General features: G+C 43.9%; 1 long non-coding RNA gene across 1 annotated transcript; it reads right to left on the bottom strand.

The window, feature by feature from the left end:
- Nucleotides 1-11951: 11951 nt before the first annotated feature.
- On the bottom strand, nt 11952-15550 carry LOC103009954 (uncharacterized). Its single transcript, XR_451831.2, has 2 exons — nt 15287-15550; nt 11952-14137 (listed from the first exon to the last, which is right to left on the bottom strand). It is a non-coding gene; the product is annotated as an uncharacterized LOC103009954 (long non-coding RNA).
- Between the last annotated feature and the right edge of the window lie 10161 nt (nt 15551-25711).

Below are 25711 nucleotides of genomic sequence, written 5' to 3'. Positions count from 1 at the left end.
CAACATTGTGAAAATGACTATACTACCCAAAGGAATCTACAGATTCAATGCAATCCCTGTCAAACTACCAATGGCATTTTTCACAGAACTAGAACAAAAAAATTCACAATTTGTACAGAAACACAAAAGATCCCCAATAGCCAAAGCAATCGTGAGAAAGAAAAACGGACCTGGAGGAATCAGGCTCCTTGACTTCAGAGTATACTACAAAGCTACAGTAATCAAGATAGTATGGTACTGACACAAAAACAAATATATATCAATGGAACAGGATAGAAAGCCCAGAGATAAACCCACGCAAATATGGTCACCTTATCTTTGATAAAGGAGGCAAGAATATACAATGGAGAAAAGACAGCCTCTTCAATAAGTGGTGCTGGGAAAACTGGACAGCTACATGTAAAAGAATGAAATTAGAACACACCCTAACACCATACACAAAAATAAACTCAAAACGGATTAAAGACCTAAATGTAAGGCCAGACAATATAAAACTCTTAGAGGAAAACATAGGCACAACATTCTATGTGACATAAATCACAGCAAGATCCTTTTTGACCCATCTCCTAGAGAAATGGAAATAACAACAAAAATAAACAAATGGGACCTAATGAAACTTACAAGCTTTTGCACAGCAAAGGAAACCATAAACAAGATGAAAAGACAACACTCAGAATGGGAGAAAATATTTGCAAACAAAGCAAATGACAAAGGATTAATCTCCAAAATATACAAACAGCTCATGCAGCTCAATATCAAAAAAACAAACAACCCAATCCAAAAATGGGCAGAAGACCTAAATAGACATTTCTCCAAAGAAGATATACAGATTGCCAACAAACACATGAAAGGATGCTCAACATCACTAATCATTAGAGAAATGCAAATCAAAACTACAATGAGGTATCACCTCACACCAGTCACAATGGCCATCAGCAAAAAATCTACAAACAATAAATGCTGGAGAGGGTGTGGAGAAAAGGGAACCCTCTTGCACTGTTGGTGGGAATGTAAATTAATATAGCCACTATGGAGAACAGAATGGAGGTTCCTTAAAAAACTAAAAATAGAACTACCATATGACCCAGCAATCCCACTACTGGGCATATACTCTGAGAAAACCATCATTCAAAAAGAGTCAGGTACCACAATGTTCATTGCAGCACTCTTTACAATAGCCAGGACATGGAAGCAACCTAAGTGTCCAACGACAGATGAATGGATAAAGAAGATGTGGCACATAGATACAATGGAATATTACTCAGCCATAAAAAGAAACAAAATTGAGTTACTTGTAGTGAGGTGGATGGACCTAGAGTCTGTCATACAGAGTGAAATAAGTCAGAAAGAGAAAAACAAATACCGTATGCTAACACATATATATGGAATCTAAAAAAAAATGATTCTGAAGAACCTAGGGGCAGGACAGGAATAAAGACGAAGATGTAGAGAATGGACTTGAGGACATGGGGAGGGGGAAGGAGAAGCTGGGATGAAGTGAGAGAGTGGTATTGACATATATACACTACCAAATGTAAAATAGATAGCTAGTGGGAAGCAGCTGCATAGCACAAGGACATCAGCTCTGTGCTTTGTGACCACCTAGGGGGTGGGATAGGGAGGGTGGGAGGGAGATGCAAGAGGGAGGACATATGGGGATATATGTATACATATAGCTGATTCACTTTGTTATACAGCAGAAACTAACACAACATTGTAAAGCAATTATACTCCAATAAAGACGTTTAAAAAGAAAGAGAATTCTCCTCTCAGGGCTAATCTGGGAGACTCTGGGTTTTACTTTATAAAGGCAGGTAGCATTGCCTTTCTGGTATCTCTAGGCTTAAAGCAACCATTTAAAACATGGGGCTGGATGAACTAACTCTGGGAAGAGAGTGTTTCCAGTGAGTAGAAGCAGAGACCTGAGCCCTGGGGAAAAGCAACATTCAAGGAATTACCTTTGGAAGAGGAGGCAGGGAAGGGAATAGGAGAGGATGAGAGGTAGGATCAGAGTTAGGGCTCCAGAGGGTCTTGGAAGCAAAGGGAAAAGATCTTTAAAAAGGGACATTTCTGTAACAAACAGACAAACAAGAGGAATGGATCTTATTTGCTTAAAAAAGAAAGGAAAAAGGCTTGAGATGATGACAGCTCTGCAGTAGTCCGGAAGGAAGGTTAGAGGCTTCAAGGATTCAATAAATGTGATCCTTGCCAGTCATGCTTCTCAGAGTTCCTCCTCTGGACCCAAATGACCCGGACAGTCACCACGACCCATCATCACACAAGCATCTACTACCTTTCAAGAAGGTGACGTCATTTCCCCATGTCTGTTTCTCGTCTTCAGACAAGGCACAACTCTAGAAATTGCTGAATGCACAGTTTTAGCAGAAAGATGGGCTCTGTCTTCAGCCCCTATTTTCCCAGTTGCTGTTCTCTTTTGTTTCTGCGCACCCTGTCTCTGTGTGAATACTGAGATGTCACTGAGCATCCCCAAAAGAGGGACTGCACTCGACGTGCTGAACCGTCCCTGGAGGAATACACAATCATCTTCAGTGAGCGGAGGACAATAAGGAGGTGTCCTGTTACATAATTGAGGAGACAATGTCTTTTAGACTCAGTCTGGTTCACTTTTCACACTAAATTAATCTTAATAAGCATCTGCTTTGAGTAAAGGAAGTTTTGTGATAATTCAACCGTGACCTCTGTAAAAGTCCAAATGATTTCACTTTAGTCTCCCAGCCCCGAGTATCCTATTGAAATGGTCGTCTTTATTTCATGATCATCAGCATGTTAACATGAGCTGATTAATCCCATCAACCTAACTACACAGATCGGACGCAGCCCAGGGCTATGACATCATTAGCTTTGGGATGCGAGCACAGAGAATGGCAGACGGGGCCAGTCAGCTGGTCCCACAGGTCATTTGATCCAGGCTCCTTGTTTCTAAGAATTCAAAGCAGATTCTCCCTCCAGCTTGTTCTCTGGCTCCAAGATGCAGGTAAAATTGTCCCTACAAGGGCATCACTGGGACATATGTAACAGGGGCCCACTGAGCCTTCATTCTCCCATGGGACCATTTGTGACCAAGCAACTGAACACTCAGCCAGGACTTAGGACCCAGCACCCCGTGGGCCTCAGTGGCCAGCATGATCTCTGCCAGCCTCTCTTTATCCTCCTCCATCATTTCTGAGCACGCCTTCCTCATGACTGCATCGCATACTTTCTCCAAAGCGGGAGCCCCTAACAACCTGGACATTCGTGTCCCTGCCACCTGGCGGCCATTGCTCCCAGCTTCTGCATCCTAATGATCTTTCCGGAAGTTTCTCTTCCCACCATGTACAGGCTGGGTGAGAACATCAGTCAAGGAGTTCTGCCTCCTCTCAGCTTGAAGCGTGATTCTGGGACGAGCAGCGGCAGCATCACCTGGGAATTTGTAACAAATGCACATTCTCAGGGCCCTCCCCACACCTGCTGAGTCAGAAAGTCTGGGACTGGGGCCCAGCAAGCTGTAAGCCCCCGCAGTGGCTGCATCGTATGCCATTGCCAGAGGTAGGCACGTGAGCCAAATTACTCTGTTGGCCATAAGTCCATAGTTTACATTAGGGTCCCTCTCCGTGTTGCACATTCTATGGGTTTTGACAAGTGTATAATGACATGTATCCACCATTACAGTATCATACAGAAGAGTTTCTCTGCCCTAAAATCCTCTGTGCTCCACCTATTCATCCCTCCATGTGCTCTGGTTTAAGCCACTTGTTTGTGATAATTTGTTACAGCAGCTACTATCTCCCTCCCCCGGACTTTGGTCTGGAACAGAGTGAGGTAACTCGGAAGAGGGCTGGGGCCGGTTGCCCAGCATTGGCTTGGCCTCACCTTCCGTTGCTCACATGCCCTGCACCCTCACAGGTGCCCTGATTCCTGTCCTTCCAGAGCCTGCCTTGGCCTTTCTGTGGATTCCAAGAGTTATGATGATCGATCATCCTAGAGGTGGCCTTTCTGCTTAAGTGAACCAGAGTTGGTGCTTGCTGCTTATAACCATAGGGTCTTGTCTCCAAAGCGCAGATTTGAACGACAGTAGAAGTAGTGCCCATAGCTTACACTGAATTAAGCGCTTAGAATGTTAAGAAAAATCTATTTCTGTTTCTAGGATAGAGTTTAAAACAACACTGCCACAAAGCTAACAACTTTCCATGGAAGGGAGCAGACCTCTAAATGGTGGTTCAAGTTGCTGAGCAAGTTTCCTGAGACTTCTGGGTCGGGCTGAGAACACACCAAGCACCATCAGAGCTTCATTTACTCACTCCTCATGGCAACCCTCTAGAGTGGACACTATTATGGTTCCCTTTACAGAGAGGAAACAGGTACAGAGAGGTTGGCTGACTCGCCCAAGGTCACACAGCCCTGCTTACTCAAAGAGTGCAAAGATCACCATGCAGTCTAAAGCGCTGGTATTGTTTTCCGGCTTTGTCACTCACAGCTGAGTGCCTTTCTGAGTGCCTGCTTCCTTTCCTATTAAATGGGGGTCACAATACTCACATGACAGATGGGCACAGAGAGGATGTGCTGGAATGAAAAGAGGGGCCTCCCAACAAATGGTAATCTTTCCACATGAACAAACCAGTGCAGGTGAGAAAAACACAGCCCAGAGAGGACAAGTGACATGCCAAATGCCAGCCAGTCAGTGGGTGGCAAGATCAGAAAAGGCATTCTTAGCCGGACCCGGAAGTTTCCGGAAGCTTTCTCAGCAACTTTCACCAGCAGTAAGAAATCTGCTCCTTTCCACGGAAAGTTCTTAGCTCCGTGGTGGTATTGTTTTAAACTCTATCCTGGAAACTGAAATAGTTTTTTCTTAACATTTTAAGGAACATTTCACTTTCATTTACTATTTTAAATTATAACTTGGATATGAAGACATGACCTAGTTTGGCCTGCTTTGCAATTGGGATTTGGGGCTGGAACACTTTAGTGTTAGATATACAGACCCAGTCCAACTCTTTCAAGATTTCTGCACACACACAGGCACACACACAGATGCACACACCAGTATCACACAATGAAGTCGGGGTTGGAGGTAGGAAAATCAGGAGGCCAAGCAAATCAGTCCTCCCCCGTGTGACCTGTCTCGAGGCCTCAGCCCACTACCTACCCAGCCCTTTCAGAGCCCGTGCACACACATGGCTTAGATTTCTCTTCCTCGGCCTGGCATAGAGATTTAAACACAAATATCCTGTGAGAGGAAAGAGTCGGTGCCAACTCCCTGACTCACAGATTTGCTCCCTTTTCTCTGATTTTAGCAAGGACTGCAGGAGTGGAAGAGGCCTACCGTGGGTAGGCACTGAGTTTGGAGGCAGCACACCTGGGTGCTAGCCCATCCTCTGCTACTAACTCACTGTGCGGTTGTGGGTCAACCATCTACTCTCTCTGGGCTAGTTTTTACATTAGGAAAGGGAAAAATGATATCTTGTACCAAGAAGAGATCCCACTTAGAACCCCTAGGTTCACTCAGTTCCATAAAATACTCGCTGAGCAGCTATTATGTGAGGCACAGAAGCCATAAATATGAGAAGACGCATCCTTCTGATGAGAAGAAGCTCATCGCTGGGGATCAGGGAGGTACCAGGGGATGTCCGATCTTCAGCCTCAGTTCTACCACTAACCGTAATTTGGATAGCCCTGATCTTACAGACTGAAGTATCTGCCCCCCGCAAATTCATATGTTGAAGTCCTAACACCCAGAACCTCAGAATGTGACTGTATGTGGAGACAGGGTCTTTAAGGAGATAATTAAGGTTAAATGAGGTTCTAAGGGTGAGGCCCTAATCTGATAGAAATCATGTCCTTATAAGAAGCAGAAGAGATACCGAAGAGTTTGCTCTCTCTCTCCAAGCCCTTAGAGGGAAGGCCACATGAGGACACAGTGAGAAGGCAACCATCTGCAAGCTGGGAAGAGAGGCCTCACCAGAAATCAACCTTAATGGCACCTTGATCTTGGATTTCCAGCTTCCAGAACTTTGAGAAAATATATTTCTGTCCCGTAAGGCACCCAGTCCATAGTATTTTGTTATGGTAGCCGGAGCGGACTAATACACCTCTTCTCAGGCCGCCTCAGTCCTCCAGTTAGGTTACTGGATCTTCGCCTTTTTTATCCCCGGGACCCTTTAGGAAACTGATGAAAGCACAAATGCTGGAAAACACCATTTCAGAGGTCTCTCCTGCCCACTAAAGAGCATCCACGAGAGGGCCTTGAACCCCAGCTGGTCTCTGTTAGTTCCTGCCAGTCTCAAGCTTCCCCACCTGGTCTTATGCACTGATACAGGACAGAGAGACTGTCCCTTCTTCACTCTCAAATGTGGACCTCCTTTCAGTGCCATTAGAACAACCGCATGTCTTGAATAAGCAAAGAACACTGGGGTTTCTCCCTCACTATCCAGACAAACCATTAACCTTTTTTTCATTAGGGAAGAGAACCCACACTGAGTTAGCAACTTTCTTTATGCAAATCCTATACAAAACTTAATTCAAACTTCCTCTGCTTCTGGCTATACACAAGTAGCTATACAAAAGTATTCGGACTAAACTTCTCACTGAGAACAACTATAAAGGCTGAATTGTTTTAAAGAAAGAGTTGTTTGAAGGCATCCAAAAATATCCTAGTCAGGTCAGACTAGAGGGATCAAGACCCCACAAAAACACACTGAAATAAGTGTTACATCCTCTGCTGATTAGCTCTTGGGGTATTTTTCACTGTGTAGGTCATAGAGGCCGAATAAAAAGCAGCGATCCAGAACATAAGGCAGCATCTTACTGAGATTAGAAGGATAAAGAAAAAATTAGATACCAGGGGTAACAAGCACCTGGTGGAGGGGACAAGATACCAGAGGATGGAGAGCCATGAACAAGTGAGTGCTATAATCTGCCCTCAATTTCTCTACAAGACAGGTACCAAATCCTGAACTATGCAGTCACAGGAAGAGAGACACACAGAGAACCCAACTAGAAAGTATCTGCTAGGAGGCTAAGCACAGAATTTGGCAGTCTCGTGGGCTTGGGGAAACAAAATTTGGAGTTCAGGGTAAATCAAGAGTAAGCGTTCCTAATAAACACCTCAGGCTTTCAGCTGAAACCCTAAAGGGCTACACTCTAAGAATATGATAAATGGAACATAGGCCAGAACGTGACTGGATGAGGATGACGTAGCCATACTTTATCCATCAATAAGAAGAAAATTAAACCTCTTCTGGAAGAATATGGTATCATCCAAAAGCTCTACAATTTTTCATACACAATTTCCAGCATGCAATAAAAAATTACCAGGTGGGATAGAAACAGGGTTGAGTACCAACAGTAAAGAGAAAAACAGAGTGAAAACAGATTACAGAGGAACCAGATATTGGAGTTTTCAGACATAAACTTTACAATAAGTATGGTTAATATGCCTAAGAAAATAGAAGAACTGATGGAGAAAATCACCAGAAACTGGCATCTATTAAAAAAGACTCAAAGCCTGCTAGTTTGCCCTACAAATTTTGGACTTGCCAACCCTCACAATCACGTGAGTTAATTCCTTTAAAAAATCCCTCTAAATAAATCTGTATCTATAGATATCCATAGATATATATCTATATAGAGAGAATGTATATATATATAATGTACATATCTTATTGGTTCTGTTTCTATGTAGAACCCTAGTGCAGGCAAGATCAATCATTGAAGAGAAAATGGCTCAGCCATTTTTCCAAGTTGTATTAGAGACATCAACCCACAGATTCAAGAAACTTTACAAATGCCAAGCAGGATAAACACAAAGAAAAGAGATTAAGAGAGCCCGGAAAAAAAGACTGGCTTCAGTTTTTATGGTGATTAGAGGACAGAGCTGGGATTTGGCTTCCCACACAAGGTTCAGACTTGTGTGGTTCAAATTTCCCACTGGCACAAAGGGAAGATGCACCCAGGCTTTCTGAGCTTGCCCAGATGTGAGACAAAGGGGGAAGAGGGAGAGGTGGGCTTGAAGGCTGTCACTGTCAAACATCAAATGAAAGAGTCAGGCTTTCTGACAGCAAGTCATAGTCAAACTACTGAAAACTAACAGCAAAGAGAATAATCTTTAAAAGATACTTTATCTTAAAAAGAGCAACAATAAGACTGACAATAGACTTCTCAACAGAAATGATGGAAGACAGCCAATGGAATGGCATCTTCTGAGCAGCCAAGTAGAATTCCATACCCAGTGAAAATATCACTTTTTAAATGGAGGTAAAATAAAGATATTTTAGACAAATAAAAACTTAGAAAGTTCACTGTCAGAAAAGCAGCACTAAAAGAATATATTAAAGGAAAATAATCTGAAATAGAAGCACAATTAAGGTAGAAAGAAATGAGGAGCAATAGGAATGGTAAAATGAGGAGCAATGGGAATGGTAAATAATGGTAAATATTTACTTAAATATAAGTAAATACTGACTACTTAAAACAAAAATAACAATGTATTTGGGGAATTAATATATATGTAGAATTAAATACATGACAGTATAGCACAAAAGGCAGAAAGGATAAATAAGCTGAAAGTATTGTCAGGCCCTTGCCTTATGTAGGAAATACAAATACAAAAGTATTATCTAGGAAATGGTAACATCCAAAAGTAGATGCAATAGGTCAAGGGTGGGTGTTTTATTCTCTAGGGTAACAGGAATAATAACAGAATGTATAACTAACAAGTTAGCAGAGCAGAGAAAACAGAATAAATTTAAAAATTTTTATAATAATGCAAAAATTGTCAGATATCTAAAAAAGCACAACTCAATTGTATTGTGACTATAAGAAAAAGGTACCTTAAACATAAGGAGTCTGAAAAGTTAAAATTAGAAGGACAGGAAAAGCTGATTATGTTAACAGTATAGTTATTGCTATTAACCATAGTAACATATAGACATAGAGATAGCTACATGTCTTTAACAACATATAGTTAAAAAGATAATATATTCTTTAAAGCAAGATTTATTACTAGAGATATTTCATAATATTAAAGAGCCAATTTAACAAAACAATATAAAAATTTTATATCTGTACACAGCTAATAACATAGCCTCAAGATAATAAAACATAAACTGAAAAAAAAAGAGAAATAATCAAATCCATACTCATAGTGGAAAATTTAACATACCTCTTTCAGTTACTGAAAGAAAAAACAGGCAAAAATTCAGTAGATATAAAAGACCTGAACAACATAATTAATGAACTTGAGCCAACAAAAATATATAGAGCACTGTAACCAACAACTTCTGGGTACATATTCTTTTCAAGAGCACAAGGAATGATTACAGAAATAAACCACATGCTGTGCAATAAAGCGTCTCAACAAATTTGAAAGGACTATCATTGTACAGATATATTCTTTGACCATGATGAAATAAGCTAGAAATCAATAACAACATAACTAAGAAATCAGCTAAATGTTTAGAAATTAAGATATAGCTTTCTAAAACTATGCTTGGTTACTAATCATTGCTCCTGGGAGATCATTTGGGGTCTCCTTTGGTTCCCTCTTGTGATACCAGAACTGTTAATAAACTGAGACATATTAAACATTTTAAGAGGTTATTTGAGCAAAAATCGATTTGAATCAGGTAGCACCAAACCAGGAGTGTTTAGCAGTGCTCCTGGTATCAGGTGTTATGTTTAAGTCTTTAATCCACTTCGAGTGAATTTTTGTGAGTGGTGTAAGATAGGACCTAATTAAAAAAAAAAAAAAGATATAGCTTTCTAAATAATTCATGGGACAAAAACAGGAAATTTTAAAATATTTTTAGTTGAATGATAATTTAAAAATGACATATTAAAAACTTGTAGGCTGCAATGAACTGCAATGAACACAGAGTTTATAGGAAAATATAAACAAATATAAATATTAAAAAGAAAAAACAATCACTTATGTAAACCAGGAGTTGGCAAACTACAGTCCATCAGCCAAATCTAACCCACCATCTGGTTTTATAAATAAAGTTTTATTGGCACAGAGCCACTACAATTTGTTACTATATTAACCATGGCTGCTTTTTACTATAACACAAGAATTGAATAATTGTAACAGAGATTGTAGAGCCTGTAAAGCCTAAAAGATTTACTATCTGGTAAATATTTCATTGACCTCTGATCTAAGTTTTCAGTCTCAAAACCTGGAAAAGGAACAGAAAACTAAACCCAAAGAAAGTAAAAGAAAGAAAACAATAAAGATAGGAGTAGAAACCAGTGAAATAAAAAATAAACTTGCAGAAGAAATCAACAAAGCCCAAAGGCAATTTTTTTAAGATTAATAATACTGACAGGGACTTCCCTGGTGGCACAGTGGTTAAGAATCCGCCTGCCAATGCAGGGGACACGGGTTCGATCCCTGGTCCGGGAAGATCGCACATGCCGTGGAGCAGCTAAGCCCGTGCACCACAACTACTGAGCCTGTGCTCTACAGCCCACAAGCCACAACTACTGAAGCCCGCGTGCCTAGAGCCTGTGCTCCGCAACAAGAGAAGCCACCGCAATGAGAAGCCCGTGCACCACAATGAAGAGTAGCCCCTGTTCGACGCCACTAGAGAAAGTCTGCACGCAGTAGCAAAGACCCAGCACGGCCAAAAATAAATTAATTAATTAAAAAAATAATAATAATTATATTGATAAACTTCTGACAGGATTGTTGTGGAAACTGACAAGTTCTAAAACTCATATGGAACTGCAATCAACCGATAACAGTGAAGATAATCTTGAAAAGTAAGTACAAAATTGGGTGATTTACACTACCAGATAGCAAGTCTTTTTGTTACTGTAATTAAAACATTTTGGTAATTATGTGACGATAAAGAAATAAACAGAACAGAGTCCAGAAATCGACCCACATATATCGGGGCCAATATAATGCAGCTGGCAAAAATAAAAAAGTCTTTCAATAATGGTACTGATCAACTGAAAAGCCATAGGAAAAAAAAATGAACTTTGACCCCTACCTCACATCATATGCAAAATTTCATTCCAGATGGATCATAGACCAAAACAGGAAAACCAAAACAATAAAGCTTTTAGAACATAAAAAGAAAAGGATTTTTATGAACTTGGGATAGGTAATAATTTATCAATAGTACACAGAAAACACTAACCATACAGGAAGAGATTGATAAATTAAACATCATCAAAAACTTCTATTAATCAAAAGACACCATTATAAGAGTACAGGGCTAACCACAGAATGGTAAAACATATTTTTTACATATACCCACAAAATATCCATCTTCAAAATATATAAAGAGCTCTTATAAATCATTAAGGAAAAGACAGATAGCTCCATTTCTTTTAAACTGGGAAAAGACTTGAATAGGCATTTAAGAAGTCATCCAAATGGCCAGTATATAAATGCTGCAGAGGGTGCGGAGAAAAAGGAACCCTCCTACGCTGTTGGTGGGAATGTAAATTGGTACAACCACTATGGAGAACAGTATGGAGCTTCCTTTAAAAACTACAAATAGAGCTACCATATGGTCCAGCAATCCCACTCCTGGGCATATATATGGAGAAAACCATAATTTGAAAAGATACATGCACCCCAATGTTCACTGCAGCACTATTTACAATAGCCAGGACAGGGAAGCAACCTGAATGTTCACTTACAACCTGTGTGTCCTTAGACTATTTAGCCTCTCTGCACCTCAGTTTCCTCATCTGTAAAATAGGGATCATACTAGTACCTAAGTCTAAGGTTGTTTTGAGAACTCATAAGTTGATTCATGCAAATTTTTTACAGTAGTGCCAAATATGTAGTAAAATCTCACTAATTGTTTCGTTTTTTTTTTTGGTTGGTGTTATTATCTTTGCATTCAACCTGGAGGGCCACAAAAGTTGGGGTAAAAAGGAAAGGCTTTACACTCTCAGGCATTCATCCCAGAAAAATGAAAACTTGTGTTCACACCAACATCTGTACACAAACGTTCATTGCAGCTTTATTCACAATAGACAGAAACTGGAAACTCAAACGTCCTTCAGCAGGTGAATTGTTCCATACCATGGAACACCACTCAGCAGGGAGGAGGAATGAACCATTAGTCCATGAAACAACTTGGGTGGGTCTCAAGGGAATGATGCTGGGTGAAAAAAGTCAACCCTAAAATCATATAAATGTATGCTTCCATTTATAAAACATTCTTGAAATCACAAAATTATAGATCTGGAGAACAGATTTAGTGGTTGCAGGGTTAGGGATTCAGAGTTAGGGAAGAGAAGTAGGTATGGTTATATATGGGCACCACGAAGGGTCCTTGTGGTGACGGGGTTGTTCTGTGTCTGACTGTAGTGGTAAATGCATGGACCTACAAATACACTAAAATTGCACAGAACTAAATATATATGTGTGTGTATATAGACACACACACATAAGTACATGTAAAACTGAGGAAATCTAAGTTTGGTGGATTCCATCAATATCAATATCTTGATTGATATCATAGGATAGCTTTGCAAGACGTTTTCACTAGGGACTGCACAGAGGTTGCACTAGCTCTCTCAGTATGATTTCTTACAACTGAATGTGAATCTACAGTGATCTTTGATGTCAATCAGCCATGGTTTGATGTCCTGACTCCATCACTGACCAGCTGGTGACTTTGGGCCGGTAAACTCCCTAAATCCTCAGTTTCCCCATCCACTAAATGGAGATAGTCATAGTTGCTACTCCCTAGGGTTATGGTGAGGATGGAGTCACTGAGCATAGTGTCAACAAATGCCACTTTAAGGAAAATTACCATTGTTACAAATAAGAAGAGGGACATTAAGGAGGTGAAGTGATTTGCCCCAGGTTGCCCTGAAATGAGCCAAGATTCCAATCCCTGAGTCTGGGTTCTATTTGCTCAGAGGGGAGAGAGGATCAAAAGTGGGAAATCTGGGGGTGGATGCACTGATTTTCTCCCCCTGACATTGTGTATGAGTATGTTGGGGGAGGGGAGAATTAGGAACCGGGAAGAGGTGCATTAGGAGACAAAGGAAGAAGGGGTCAGAGAGCAGACACCAAAAAAATGCTAAGAAAATCAAAGGGCCGAGGGGAAACAATAGTTTAGGGGGCTATTGTGCTCTTGCCCAGATCCTCTGGCTAGGTCTGAATAGAGTCCCCGGCCATGTCCTCCTCTCCCACCAGGGTGCACGCAGAGGTCAACTGGGTTCAAGGATGTGACAGCTGCTCTGGACAGCGAAATGCACTGCACAAATGTTTGTTGTTGTTGATGATGATGATGATGATAATGACAATGATGATTTTTGTAACTGTTGGTTGAAAGGACCCTTGGCATCATTTCACATTTTTTACTGCCCTCGCTGGCCCAAATCCGGGCAACTGTTTGTCAGTCTCCATGTGCCTGATGCCAGGGCTCAAAGTCAGAGCCAGAAGTGACCCCAGAAGCCCTCTAGGTCCTTGCCACTCAAAGCTGGTCCAAAGACAGGCAGGAGCAATGGCATCATCACCAGGAAGTTTGTTAGAGAAGCCCCACCCCAGACCGCCGGAATCAGACTGCATTTTAACAACATCCTCAGATGATGTACTTGAGCAGCACGGCTCTAGTCCAGCCTACTGGTTTACTGCCAAGGAAACAAAGGTGTAGAGAGGGTGAGGGACTGCTCTGAATCCCAAAGCATGTTTGCACCAGAGCCAGAGTCAGCGCCGGAACCTGGGCTCCGGGGCTCCCAGACAGCTGCCTTTAGCCAGAAGCCTCTGGTTAAGATGGTTAGAGGAGGAATGGGGCTGAGCTTCCTAAGTAAGGAGGAGAGTTCTCTGTCTTCTCTCCTGAAAGCTGTCCTGGTAGGAAAACAATGCCCCTCGGTGAGCTCACTCAGCTTGTGCTTTGGGTACAGGTAACAAAGTCCACCAGTTTGCAAACATATAAAATCCTCTTCTTCCAGGGAAGGTTGTGCAGAAACATCACAGGAGCTGGATTGTTTTCGAGGTAGACCACTTCCTCTCTTTGTACCTTGGTTTCCTCATCTGGAAAAGGTGCTCTTCCCTGACAACCATGATTAAGCACCTGAATGCATCAGGCCTGGTGCCGGGCCCTCGGTAAAGATGCACACGTGCTTACAGCCTGGTGGTCACAGACACAGGAAGGTCATTCGGTATCTGCTAAGGATACAAAGAAAAGTGGGAGGCAGCGGGGAGATTGCACCCAGAAAAAATGCAGAGAATCACAAGCCACCACTGCTGGAAACATTTATTTGACCCCACTTGCCAAAGCCAACCTTGGTGTCTTCCCTTCCCATAATGCTCATTTGGGTGAAACCAAACTGCCTCCTCCATGAACCGTATCAGTTGAAGAATGGTAGCACTGAAAGAGGCATCATATTAGAAATCTCCTGGTCCATCTTCATTTCCCAGAAGGGGAAACTGAGACCCAGCGAGGGGCAGAGGCACCCCTGGGGACACCGAGCATTAGTGGCAGCACCAGGACTCTCCGCCCCTTTTCTGGAACACTTTCTATCTCACATCCTTCCCCCCACTTCCATGATAAAGTCACAATTCAATCAATGTTGACAAGCGTCCTCCCTCTATCGGCGGTAGGAGGGTTGTTGACACTTGGTTACAGTTAGTTCCTGCCCTGGGTAAACTCATTGCTTAGCAGTAGGTTAGCCAGAGGAGATCCTGCCTACTTAGAAGTCGCAACACTGGAAGGATGGCAAGCGTCCCCCAGAGTGCGGGGGCGGGACTGGCGTGGGCGGGGCCATTCTAGGGGATGGGTACCCTAGGGAAGAGCCTGCAACTCACAAGCTGTGAGGAGGGCTTTCCAACAGCAATGTTGGAGACCTGGATAAGTAATTTTTGGCTCCACCACGATAAAAGAAAGCTGCAAAGTCAAAACTAATAAATGTTTAATTAAAGGGCTACAGAAGGTGGCACCGTGTCAACATCATTAAGTTGCTAAATTAATTATTCCTAAAAGTTTCATTACATGTGAAAACGATTTAGATTTTCTCACTTTGCAAGAACTTCCCAGTTCGCCTAGTCAATCCTAAGAAATTGCAGCCATTATAAATTAGGGCCTTGTAACCAAGTAATGCAAAATTAAAATCATTAAAAAATCCGTTCAAAAATTTAATCATAAAGTTCTATGTAATGTGTGGGATGTTGCTCTTTTTAAGAGTTTGCTATGATGACAGCTGGGACCTCCAAAACAGAGGTACCTAAGGGCCTGCAAGTCACCATAACTTGGCATGCTAACTAGCTCAGGGCTGGTGGCATACTAGCCCGCCAGAAATCCTTGGGCAAGTCACTTACCAACTCTGAGCTTCGGTTTTTCCCCTTCTGAAATATCCAGGGGAGTCAGTAACCCCAACTGCGGGAGCTTGCTGTGAGAATCCATGCCAGGCAGTAGAGGGGAGTGGATACCAGCTGGGTAGTACTTCCCTCACTTGTCTGCGAGGCAAAATTTAAATGGGCGCCAAAAAAACTGGGTATCCAAGATAACATTTTAATGCAGTATATTTTTTAAAAGCAAAATTAATGCACACACCAAAAAAGGCAGATAAGCAAAATACCAAATATGAAAATACGATCTGTCGGGGACTCTGAGGCCAGCCGGTCTGGCAGCACCACTTCTAGTTCTGCAGACTGGTGGCGCAGTTCCTTCGTGCCTCGTTTCCTTTAACTGTAGAACGGAGCTAACCATCCTCCCAATTCGAGGAGTTTGGGGGAGGCGGAAATGGGTTAATAAACGCTAAAGGATTTAGAAGAGTGCCTGGAAGGTAGGCGCTTTAAGTCTTTACTATTACGGTGCAAAGAAAGCACTGCAGTCAGTGGGAATTTCACACGCCATAAGAGAAACCGAAGGTCACACTGTCACCAAAATTTGGTTCGGGCCAGGTCTGGGTAGAGACGAGTCCTGGCTGCGTTTGGAGCGGCCGGCGCTGCAGCTCCCGCCCCCGGGAGGCGCTTGGGGGAACTCGGGGACGGCGAACGGGCGCCGGGGAGCCGGGCGGGGGCGCGCGGGGCAGGCGCGGCCACCCGCTGGCCCCTGCCGCGTGCTCGTCTCCACCTTTGTCCCGCTCCGCGCCGCGAGGCAGCCGAGCGCCCTTTGTCCGCCCAGCTGCGTCTCGCGGCGGCGCTGACACTTGATCCCGCGGCCCAGCAAGCCCTTCATTAGGCCCGGCCGCACTTCAAAGTGTGCGCAACCGTCCAGCTCCGAAGACGATCCCCGCGGGGCTGCGCCCGTAGAGCTACAGGGCCAGACTGTCCGACGGGGCGCGGTGGCCATCCCTGCCCCGCCGCGCCCGGGACACCGAGGGGGTGCGGGTGTCGGGGCTCGCAGTGAACATCAGCTCCTTCGGTGGGAGGTGGGAGGACGCCTTACCCCAAGGGGGCCAATAATGAAGCGCTTTTTGTCCATTTCAGAGTCAAGTAGAGTGCGTAATTATCTTCAAGATTTTCTTTTTGTAAATAAAACAGCCCCCCCTCCACACACACACCCTTTGGCCATTTCTGAGACCAAAGGAATCCTTGAGGCTACCCAGAAATCCTTGAGGCTGCCCAGAAGAATTACACGCTGGGAGTAAATTAGCGCACTGGGCCTCGCTGGATGGGCAGGTATGCGCACAGTTTCAGGACAGCTGGTGTGTGTGTGTTCTTGTGTGTGTTGGGGGCCTGGGGAAGTGGTCACTCTCAAACGGAGACGTGTGGGGGCGGGGAGACCAAGCCAGCACTCACATACTTCACCTACTTCAATCTTTTCCCACCCACTGACCTTCTCCCGGCTCCTTGGTCTTTTCCATCAACCCACGTGCTGTTCCTTGTCCTTGGAAGGCTCTTCTCTCCATTTTCTACTTAATGAACTCCCACCCCCACCCCCCACCCCCCACCCCCGAGGCCCTGCTCAGCTCACCCCCATGAGAAGTCTTTTCTCTTGCCTTCAGAGTTTTCTTGGTTTAGCGCAGGAGCTCTGGAACGAGAGCGTGGCTGCTTGGAGTCCTGACTGGACCACATACCTCCCCCTGTGAGAGAGGCAGGAGGGAGGATAAGTATTGGGTAGGTGAATCCTGGACCAGGTTTCCCAGATGCTGACCTTGAGGTGAGAATTAGTGGTCAAGGGATTTATTAAGGAAGTGCTCCTAGGAAAAAGCAGTAGGGGAGTGGGGGAAGCAGAACAGGGCAGGGAAAGAGGGCAAGCAAGGATGCCAGGTTAGGCAAAGTCCCAGTCTTAATCTCGCAGGGAGCTCCTGAGGGTTAATTCCACCTCCATAAACTCCTTGACATCGGTTTTGGTGATAATTTTTTGAATCTGACACCAAAAGCGACAAAAGCAAAAGTAAACAATTGGGACTGCATCAAACTAAAAAGCATTTGCACAACAAAAAGCTGAATGGGAGAAATGTTTGCAAATCATATCTGATAATGGATTAATATCCAAAATATACAAAGAACTCATACAACTCAATAGCAAAAAATCAAACAATCCCAATTAAAAAATGGGTAGATGTTCTGAATAGACAATTTTCCGAAGAAGACAGACAGATGGCCAACAGGTACATGAAAAGATGCTCCACATCACTAATCATTAGGGACACGCAAATCAAAACCACAATAAGATGTCACCTCACACCTGTCAGAACGGTTATTATCAAAAAGACAAGCAGTAACAAGTGTTGGTGAGGATGCGGGAAAAGGGAGCACCTATGCATTATTGGTGGAGACGTAAATTGGTGCAGCCACTGTGGAAAACAGTAGGGAGATTTCTCAAAATATTAAAAATAGGATTATTATACAATCCAGCAATTCTATTCCTGGGTATTTATCTGAAGAAAATGAAAACACTAATTCGAAAAGGTATATGCACTCCCATGTTCATTGCAGCACAATTCACAATAGCCAAGACAACCTAAATGTCCATTAATGAATGCATGGATAAAGAAGATATAGTACATACATAAAAATGGAACATTATTCAGCCATAAAAAGAATGAAATATGGCATTTATGACAACATGGATGGACCTCCAGAGCATTATGCTAAGTGAAATAAGTCAGACAGAGACAGACAAATACTCTGTGGTCTCACTTATATGTGAAATCTAAAATAAATAAATAAATGAAGCTCGTAAAAAATTAGTTAAATAAATAAACAAATTACACCTCCCAATTTATTCTGCCTGCAAAGCAAGGAACATGGACTCTCCTACCTGTCAGTCTTTGGCTACTGGGGGCTGGGGGGAGGCAGGGCTCGGAGAGACACACTTACAGGACCTGTTTGTTGGCCATCGCTGCCAGTGCAGAAGACACTTCTAGCATCCCAGGGTAGTTCCTTGAAGAAGGCTGCAGGTGTCAGTCTTTAAGAGCAAAGCACACAGAAGCTTGGGGGATGGGCAGGCAGAGCCAGGAAAGGGCATCTGAGTTGTCTGGGGGCTCAAGGTGTAGGGGGTCTCTGGGAAGAGCACTGACAGCATTGGCTACAGTAGCTCACAGTGGGGTGCCACGTCCTGGCCCAGAAGACACTCCATTGTTCTTCTCACTTATGTCTCTGCCCCACCCAGTAAACAAACAGCTCCTTAGGGCAACAACAAACCCAGATGAGGTATGTTCTATAAAATGTCTGGCCTGTAATCTTCAAAACAGTAAAGGTCATGAAGATCAAGGGAAGACTGAAGAACAATCCAGACTGAAAGAGACGAAAAGGCGCTTGACATCTAAAGGCAAGGTGTGACTCTTAATGGGATCCTTTTGCCATAAAGGACATTATTGGGACAAAGGGTGAAACTTGAGTGTGGTCTGAGGACTAGATGCAGAAATGCATGATATGAGCTTCATGAATCTGGTGGTTGGTCTCTGGAAATACACACTGAAGTATTCAGGGGTGACCAGGCATCATACTGACAACTTTCATATGGTTGAGGGAAAAAAATTCTTTGTACTATACTTTCAACTTTTCTGTAAACTTGAGAATTTTTGTGTGTGCATGTATATATACATGTGTATGTGTGTGTGTGAGCATGTGTGTGTGTAATATATCAGGTCGTATCACTTCACTGCTCAGACCGTTTATTGCTTCCATATCACCTTTGGAATAAACAAAGTCCTGACCCTGGTCTGTGAGTCCTACACAACCTTTACCCATGTCCTCATGCCTCACTGTGTTTCAGCCACACTGGCTTCCTGGATGTTTCTACAGTGTGCCAAGGACTCTCCTGCCTCTGGGCCTTTGCACTAGCTGTTCCCTTTGCTCGGAGTGTGGCTCTCCAGATTTCCACACAGCCCTCTCCTCACTGTATCCAAGGTCTCTGCTCACAGGTGCCCCATCAGAGAGACCTATGAAAATAGCTCCTCATTCAGGTCAGTCACCTGTGTCCCTTTACCTGGTTATCTTTTTTCACAGTACTTTTCACTACTTGACATTTTAACATGGGTTTCCCTGTCTATGGCTCATTTCCTCACTAGCACATAAGCTCCCTGTGGGCGGGGACTCTTTTGTTTTTCCTTCTACCCCCAAGGCCTAGAAAAGTCCTGGCACAATGTGGTTGGTCTGTGTGGAGCGCTCTGTAAGTCCCTAGCACGGTGTGTGGCCAGTTAGTACTTAAGTTAGTACCCGGGAAGATAAACAAAAAATACAACACTGACCAAGTTATGAAGTTGTTCACTCAAGTCTTGGAACTGGAGATTTCAAGAGGTGAAAGATCAGGAAGAAAGAACACAGGCTCTACCTGAAGCCTGGAGAGGTAAGCCCCTGAGGACAGAGGCTGGATTCCAAATCGTTTCCTCTTTGCTCTGGGTACAGGTCGCTTTAGTGCTTTGTATCTGGGATTTCTGTCCGCCTCTGGGGACTGGGCCACGCCCACAGGGGTGGGACTTCTCTCTCCGGCTTGGGCTCAGCCTTTGCTTCAGACGCCTTCCTGGAGACAGGTTTCTCATTTGGCCAAGGCGGCCAGTGCCACTTGAGTATGATCCAGTCCACAGGCCGTTTGCTCAAGGCTGAGAAACAGTCTTGAAATGCGACATTTCCAGATTTGCTTTTGCTCGTTTATAAATGTATACTGTAAGCAAGTTTCTGTCCCTGACAATCCAATCCCTCCTTTGGCACTGAATTACCTTCAGAGCACTAACATCAACATCGAGAGGATGCCCTTTCCCCAGCCCCAGAGCAACTGGAAACATTGGATATCCTTTTAGCCATTAAGGATGGATAGGATGGGAAGTTTATAAAATAAGTACCTATCACACTTTTGATAATCTTTGTGCCTTGCTAGGAAATAGAATTCTATTTTGCCAGGTCCTGCCAAGTTACCACTCATTCATTCAACAAATATTCATTGAGCTCTTCCTCTATGGCAGGCAGAACTCTAGATACTTGGGACATACATCAGTGGACACATCAGACAATGATCCTGACAAAGACACCTTTGTACAGGTGTGATGCACCTGATACACACATTTCTTCTCGCTTTACCTGGTGAATTTCTACTTACCCTTCAAGATTCTGTTCAAACCAAATCCACCTCCTCTGGAAAGGTTCCTCAGTGTGCCCTGGGAAAGTTAATTACTGCTTTCTCTATACTATCACAATACTTTGTTCAGACCTCTCTTATAGCACTTTATTATCTTTTTTTTTTTTCTAAATAGGTATTATTGGGGGGGTAGTTTTGGGTTTACAGAAAAATTGAGCAGAAAGTACAGAGAGTTCCCATATACTCCCTCCATCATCCCTGCCCCCACTGATTTTCCCCTATTAGTACATCTTGCATTAGTGTGGTACATTTTTTATAATTGATTACTATGTGAGGAAAATAGCTCCCCTTCCTATTTAAACTGCTATTAGGAGGATTTGGGGGATTGTGTTCTGTATTAGCTTTCCAAAGTAATACAATACCTACAAACACTTACTACAAGCCTGGCACTGTGCTAAGCTTTTTACAGCCATTATGCCATTTAATCTTTGTACTAATCCTATGAGAAAGTGGTATTATTACCACATAAGAATTTTTTTCCAAAGCTGGATCTGCTAAGGCTCTGCTTCTCCAATTCTACCCAGACTCCTGAGAAGCAGACCCCAGTCCATCTGCACTTACCCCAACACAGTAAGTTGGAGTTTTACTTACCCAGGTGTGGTCTTGGCAAGAAATTGCTTTGAGAAACAGAGATTTGAGCCAAGGTCTGCCACCCCCATCCAATAACAACAGAGAAATTTGTGAGTTGAGGCTGGAAAAAGATATGAGAATCTTAGGGCTCTGGGGTCACCACAGCGTTTCTGAACTCAATGCAGTTTACTGGCGGACAGTGGGGATGAACAGAACGCACGCTGAGGATTCTCTGAACATTTCTGGATCCTGGGGGTAGCCAGCCTCCTTTTCTAGAAGCTCCAACAGAGGAGAGGGTTGAGTGGTACACTGAAAATCCCCCATCACAGTTAGCCGAATGATACAATTTAAAACAAACCTCCACTTGCTCCTGATATTACCGTCTGCTTTTTCACCAATAAGATTTGCATTTGGGGGCTTCCCTGGTGGCGCAGTGATTAAGAATCCGCTTGCCAATGCAGGGGACACGGGTTCAAGCCCTGGTCTGGGAAGATCCCACATGCCGCGGAGCAACTGGGCCCGTGAGCCACAGCTACTGAGCCTGCGCGTCTGGAGCCTGTGCTCCGCAACAAGAGAGGCCGCGACAGTGAGAGGCCCGCGCACCGCGATGAAGAGTGGCCCCCGCTCTCCGCAACTGGAGAAAGCCCTCGCACAGAAACGAAGACCCAACACAGCCAAAAATAAAAAATATATATAAATAAATAAATAAATTAAAAAAAAAAAAAAGATTTGCATTTGGGTTAACAAGAAAACACCCTGGGTAGTGAAGAAGAGGGCAAACTATCAACCATTTACTCCTTAGTATGTATTACTTTGCTTCCATTTTCTCTGTAATACCTAGGCAAAAAGTTCTCAAAGAACAGAAGTTTCATTAGGGGATGTTGAATAAATGTGGCAGAATGAAAAAATCTGTGTATGAATGAGTTGCATTCATAAAGGAGTGTTCAGAAACTCATAGGTGGGCTCCTCAGAGCTGAACCCTAGTGTGTATATGCACACATACACACACACTCTAACAGGAGATGCAGAGATTTTGAGGTCTTCTTGGGTAACAGGAACAAGATTCAAAAGTTCAAGAAGCTACAACAAGGGTACTAATGTAATAAGACTAAGTTTAACAAGGGCAGGTGTCCAGAATTGCCCCACACAGGGGGGAGATGTGGAAGGCAAGGCTTAATAGCCTAGAGGACAAACATGAGGATGGGGGTGGGGATGGGGGATGGGGAGGGAGAGCGAGTGGGGAGTGCTGGTAGCCACCAGCTCCTGTGAATCAGGAGTAGGAGCTGGCTGCCAAAACATTAATGAGCTTCTGAGCCACTCTACTACAAGCACAGTTTTCAGAACGGGAGACAACAGAGGCATGAGAGTCAGACCACACCTGAAGTCTAGGGCTCAATTCTGGGAAGAAACACGGGCAAATGGTGACTGAAGGAAAAGCCACATGACAGGAGAGGGAATGGGGAAAGCAGGGCAGAAGAAGTGGCCTCCAAAAAGCAGGAAGGGGGCTTCCCTGGTGGCGCAGTGGTTAAGAATCCGCCTGCCAATGCAGGGGACACGGGTTCGAGCCCTGGTCTGGGAAGATCCCACATGCCGCGGAGCAACTAAGCCCGTGCGCCACAGCTACTGAGCTACTGAGCGTGCGCTCTAGAGCCCGCGAGCCACAACTACTGAGCCCACGTGCCACAACTACTGAAGCCCGCGGGCCTAGAGCCCGTGCCCTGCAACAAGAAAAGCCACCGCAATGAGAAGCCCGCGCACCGCAACAAACAATAGGCCCCCGCTCGCCGCAACTAGAGAAAGCCCGCACACAGCAACGAAGACCCAACACAGCCAAAAATAAAAATTAAATTAAAAAAAAAAAAAAGCAGGAAGGATGGGGGCGGCTGGAGAGCAGGGATTGTGTCTGATTCACTTTGATGTTCCCAGTGCCTGTTGCCGAGCCAGGGATACGTTTGCGGCTCTGTAAATATTTGCCGAATGAACAAATTGGAGCAAAACAGAAAGAGCTTTCCCGTTGAGTTCCCCATCCATGAGAGTATTTTGATACAAAATAGATGGCCCCTTGCTGGAGTTTTCCGGGAGAGATCCAAGCATCCAATGAAGGCTTGGGAATAGATGCTAAGATCGACGTCCTGAGAATCTTATTCTCTAAGTCTAGGTAGTAAAGCCCTCACCGTCTCCACCTCTCAGACTTTATTTCTTTTTCATCAGTGATTCCCCAAGAGAAGGGAAGAGTGGCCAGTGTAAGGGCTGTTTGCTCCCGGAAGCTGTACTCCCCTCTCCCGATGCCCAAGGAGAAACACCACCCCACCCCCCTGCCCCCTCTCCCCGTGCACCACTTCATTAAGAGCATTCATTGTGCGGTGTTTTTCTCGTCTCTGCCTGGTGCATGTGTAACAGCCTGTCTTCCCTGAAGCCTGGCATCATTTGTTTTGTACCATTTTGCCCCTAACACTTACACAGTATTGGTTGAACAGTACCTGTTAATAAACATTTGTCCAAGGAATGAGTGAATGAATCCTGCACTCTTTAGACTTTGTTAGGAATGTGTTTTCTGCGCTGGCCTGTCTTTCATACAATATTCTTAGGTAAAGTTTGTGTATATCATTCCACTGGAGGAAAAAGGAAGGCAGGCGGGGTTGGGGGGTAGGGAGACATTCTGGAGAAGTAAAAACTACCCTCTGTGGGTTTCAGAAATGTCTGGGATATTATGCCTGAAGCTGAAACATCAGGTTGTATTTACTTTTGCTGTTCTATAAACAGCTGTAAGTTTCCTAAAAAACAAACAACAAATAGCAAAACCTCTTGCTACTTTTTTGTAAAGAAATCATGTGAGCATGTGTCTCTCAGATTCTGGGTCTTGGTACTCTTTCTTTTACTTGCTTTGGTCTCCAAGGTTTAGAAAAATTATGTATTGATCTTATGCCTTGTGTAAGGGTTTTTAATGAGCAAAAGGCAAAAAAGTACTTGAAGAAATTTCAATGAGAGCTGGGCTATCCATCCCCTATCATAGTTCCTGCAGCTAAAGCAGTGCCTGACTCATAGTAGGTGCTCAGTAAATACTCAGAGAATGAGTAAAATAGTTGCTGCCTCAATGACAGATATCACATAAGGAGCACATTATTAACAGTACTAGTTAATCTACCAACATCTCAATGGTTAAGTATGATTCTGATGTTCAAAAACAAAGAAATAAGATGAAGGAACTAGTCAATGGTGGTAACTGAATGAGTTAGGGTTCAAAACCAGCCGTGCCTGACTCCAAAGCCACCGATCTCTTGTGTCACAAGCTACTCAGGGGACAGTGGCCTTTGGTCCGAGCAAAGCTCATCTTGGGCTTTACCTGCTACCTGCCCAACCCCTTCTTCCCCTAGTTGTTCTTGGGTCCAGATCTCTGGCTACCTTTTTCAAATGCTTTTGAAAACAAGGTAGGATATAAGTACTAAGTGGGTGGATGGTTAGAGAGTGAGCTAAATGACGGATAGTGAGTGAAATTGATGGGTCGATAGTTAGTTGCACACATAGGCTCCTTCTCTGTCTGTACCTACAGTATCAGCCTGGCAAGTTCAGTCTGGCAACACATCCTAACAAAACAAATTGGTCTCTATAACTCTTCCCTGCCAGTTCCATATCAGCTGCCTGCCCCACCCGGGATGGTAAACCCCGAAGTCTTGAAAGTGGAGCACACTTCTGCACTACAGTTTTTGCCAGACCTCGTTAATTCAGGAAGATGATACTTCAGTCAGTGGAAAGACATTGAATGCGTGCAAAAACTCCTTAATTGTGGGTTTCCTTTTGCTGTCTGCTTCCTTAATAAATTTGGAAACTATTTCATGTAAATTATATTCTTTGAATGGGGCCCTCATGCTTTCCAGCTCCATGAGCTGGAGCAGAGATGGAGCAGAGCGGGATGGAGGAAAACAACCGCCTGGTGAAAACGCTCCTTCCCAGGAGATGGCTATTGTCACTACATCTGCTTTTTAACTCTAAATCAAATTCCTCTTAGGGATGCTGTATGTAAATGTGAACTTTGGGGATGCCGATGTGAAAGGGAGCCAGAAGTTTGATGTGCAGGCAACAGAGTAACGGTGCAGCAGAACACTTGGCGCCCGTAGTAACTCCAAGGGCAGGAAGTATACACTAAGCCTGGAGATGCCTGGGGTGGAATTGGGTGGCTTAATAAGAAGGATGCATGGGCGAGAGTCAGTGAAATGGAGAAAAGAGAGGATGTTGGTCCAGCCAGCAAGGCAAAGCTGGAAGGGTGGCCCAGTGGGGAGATCTGGCCAGGCCAGGAGCCCAGGGGTAGAGATGGCCCCTAAATCTGTTTGAGTCCACCTCTGGTCTCAAAGCCAGAGTTCCTGCAGCTACTCTGCAATTCCGCCTGTCTGGTCCACAAGCACTTCTGGCACGACTGATCTCTCCATGGGAGGCATTTCAGACTTTGGAGCTGGGCTGCTTGGGTTCCACTTCTGCTCTTTACTTACTAGCTGTGTGACTTTAGGCAAGTGTCTTAACCATTCTGTACCTTGGTTTTTCATATCTATAAAATGGGAATGATAAGATGACCTCCCTCATAGGATTGTGTGACTTATTGCCCATAAAACACTTAAAATAGTGCTTGTAAGTAAGTAAGCTAGTAAGTGGTA

This window comes from Balaenoptera acutorostrata, chromosome 5 (genome assembly GCF_949987535.1).
Source record: "Balaenoptera acutorostrata chromosome 5, mBalAcu1.1, whole genome shotgun sequence".
Lineage (NCBI taxonomy): Eukaryota > Metazoa > Chordata > Mammalia > Artiodactyla > Balaenopteridae > Balaenoptera > Balaenoptera acutorostrata.
This window is presented reverse-complemented; position numbering and strand designations above follow the sequence as displayed.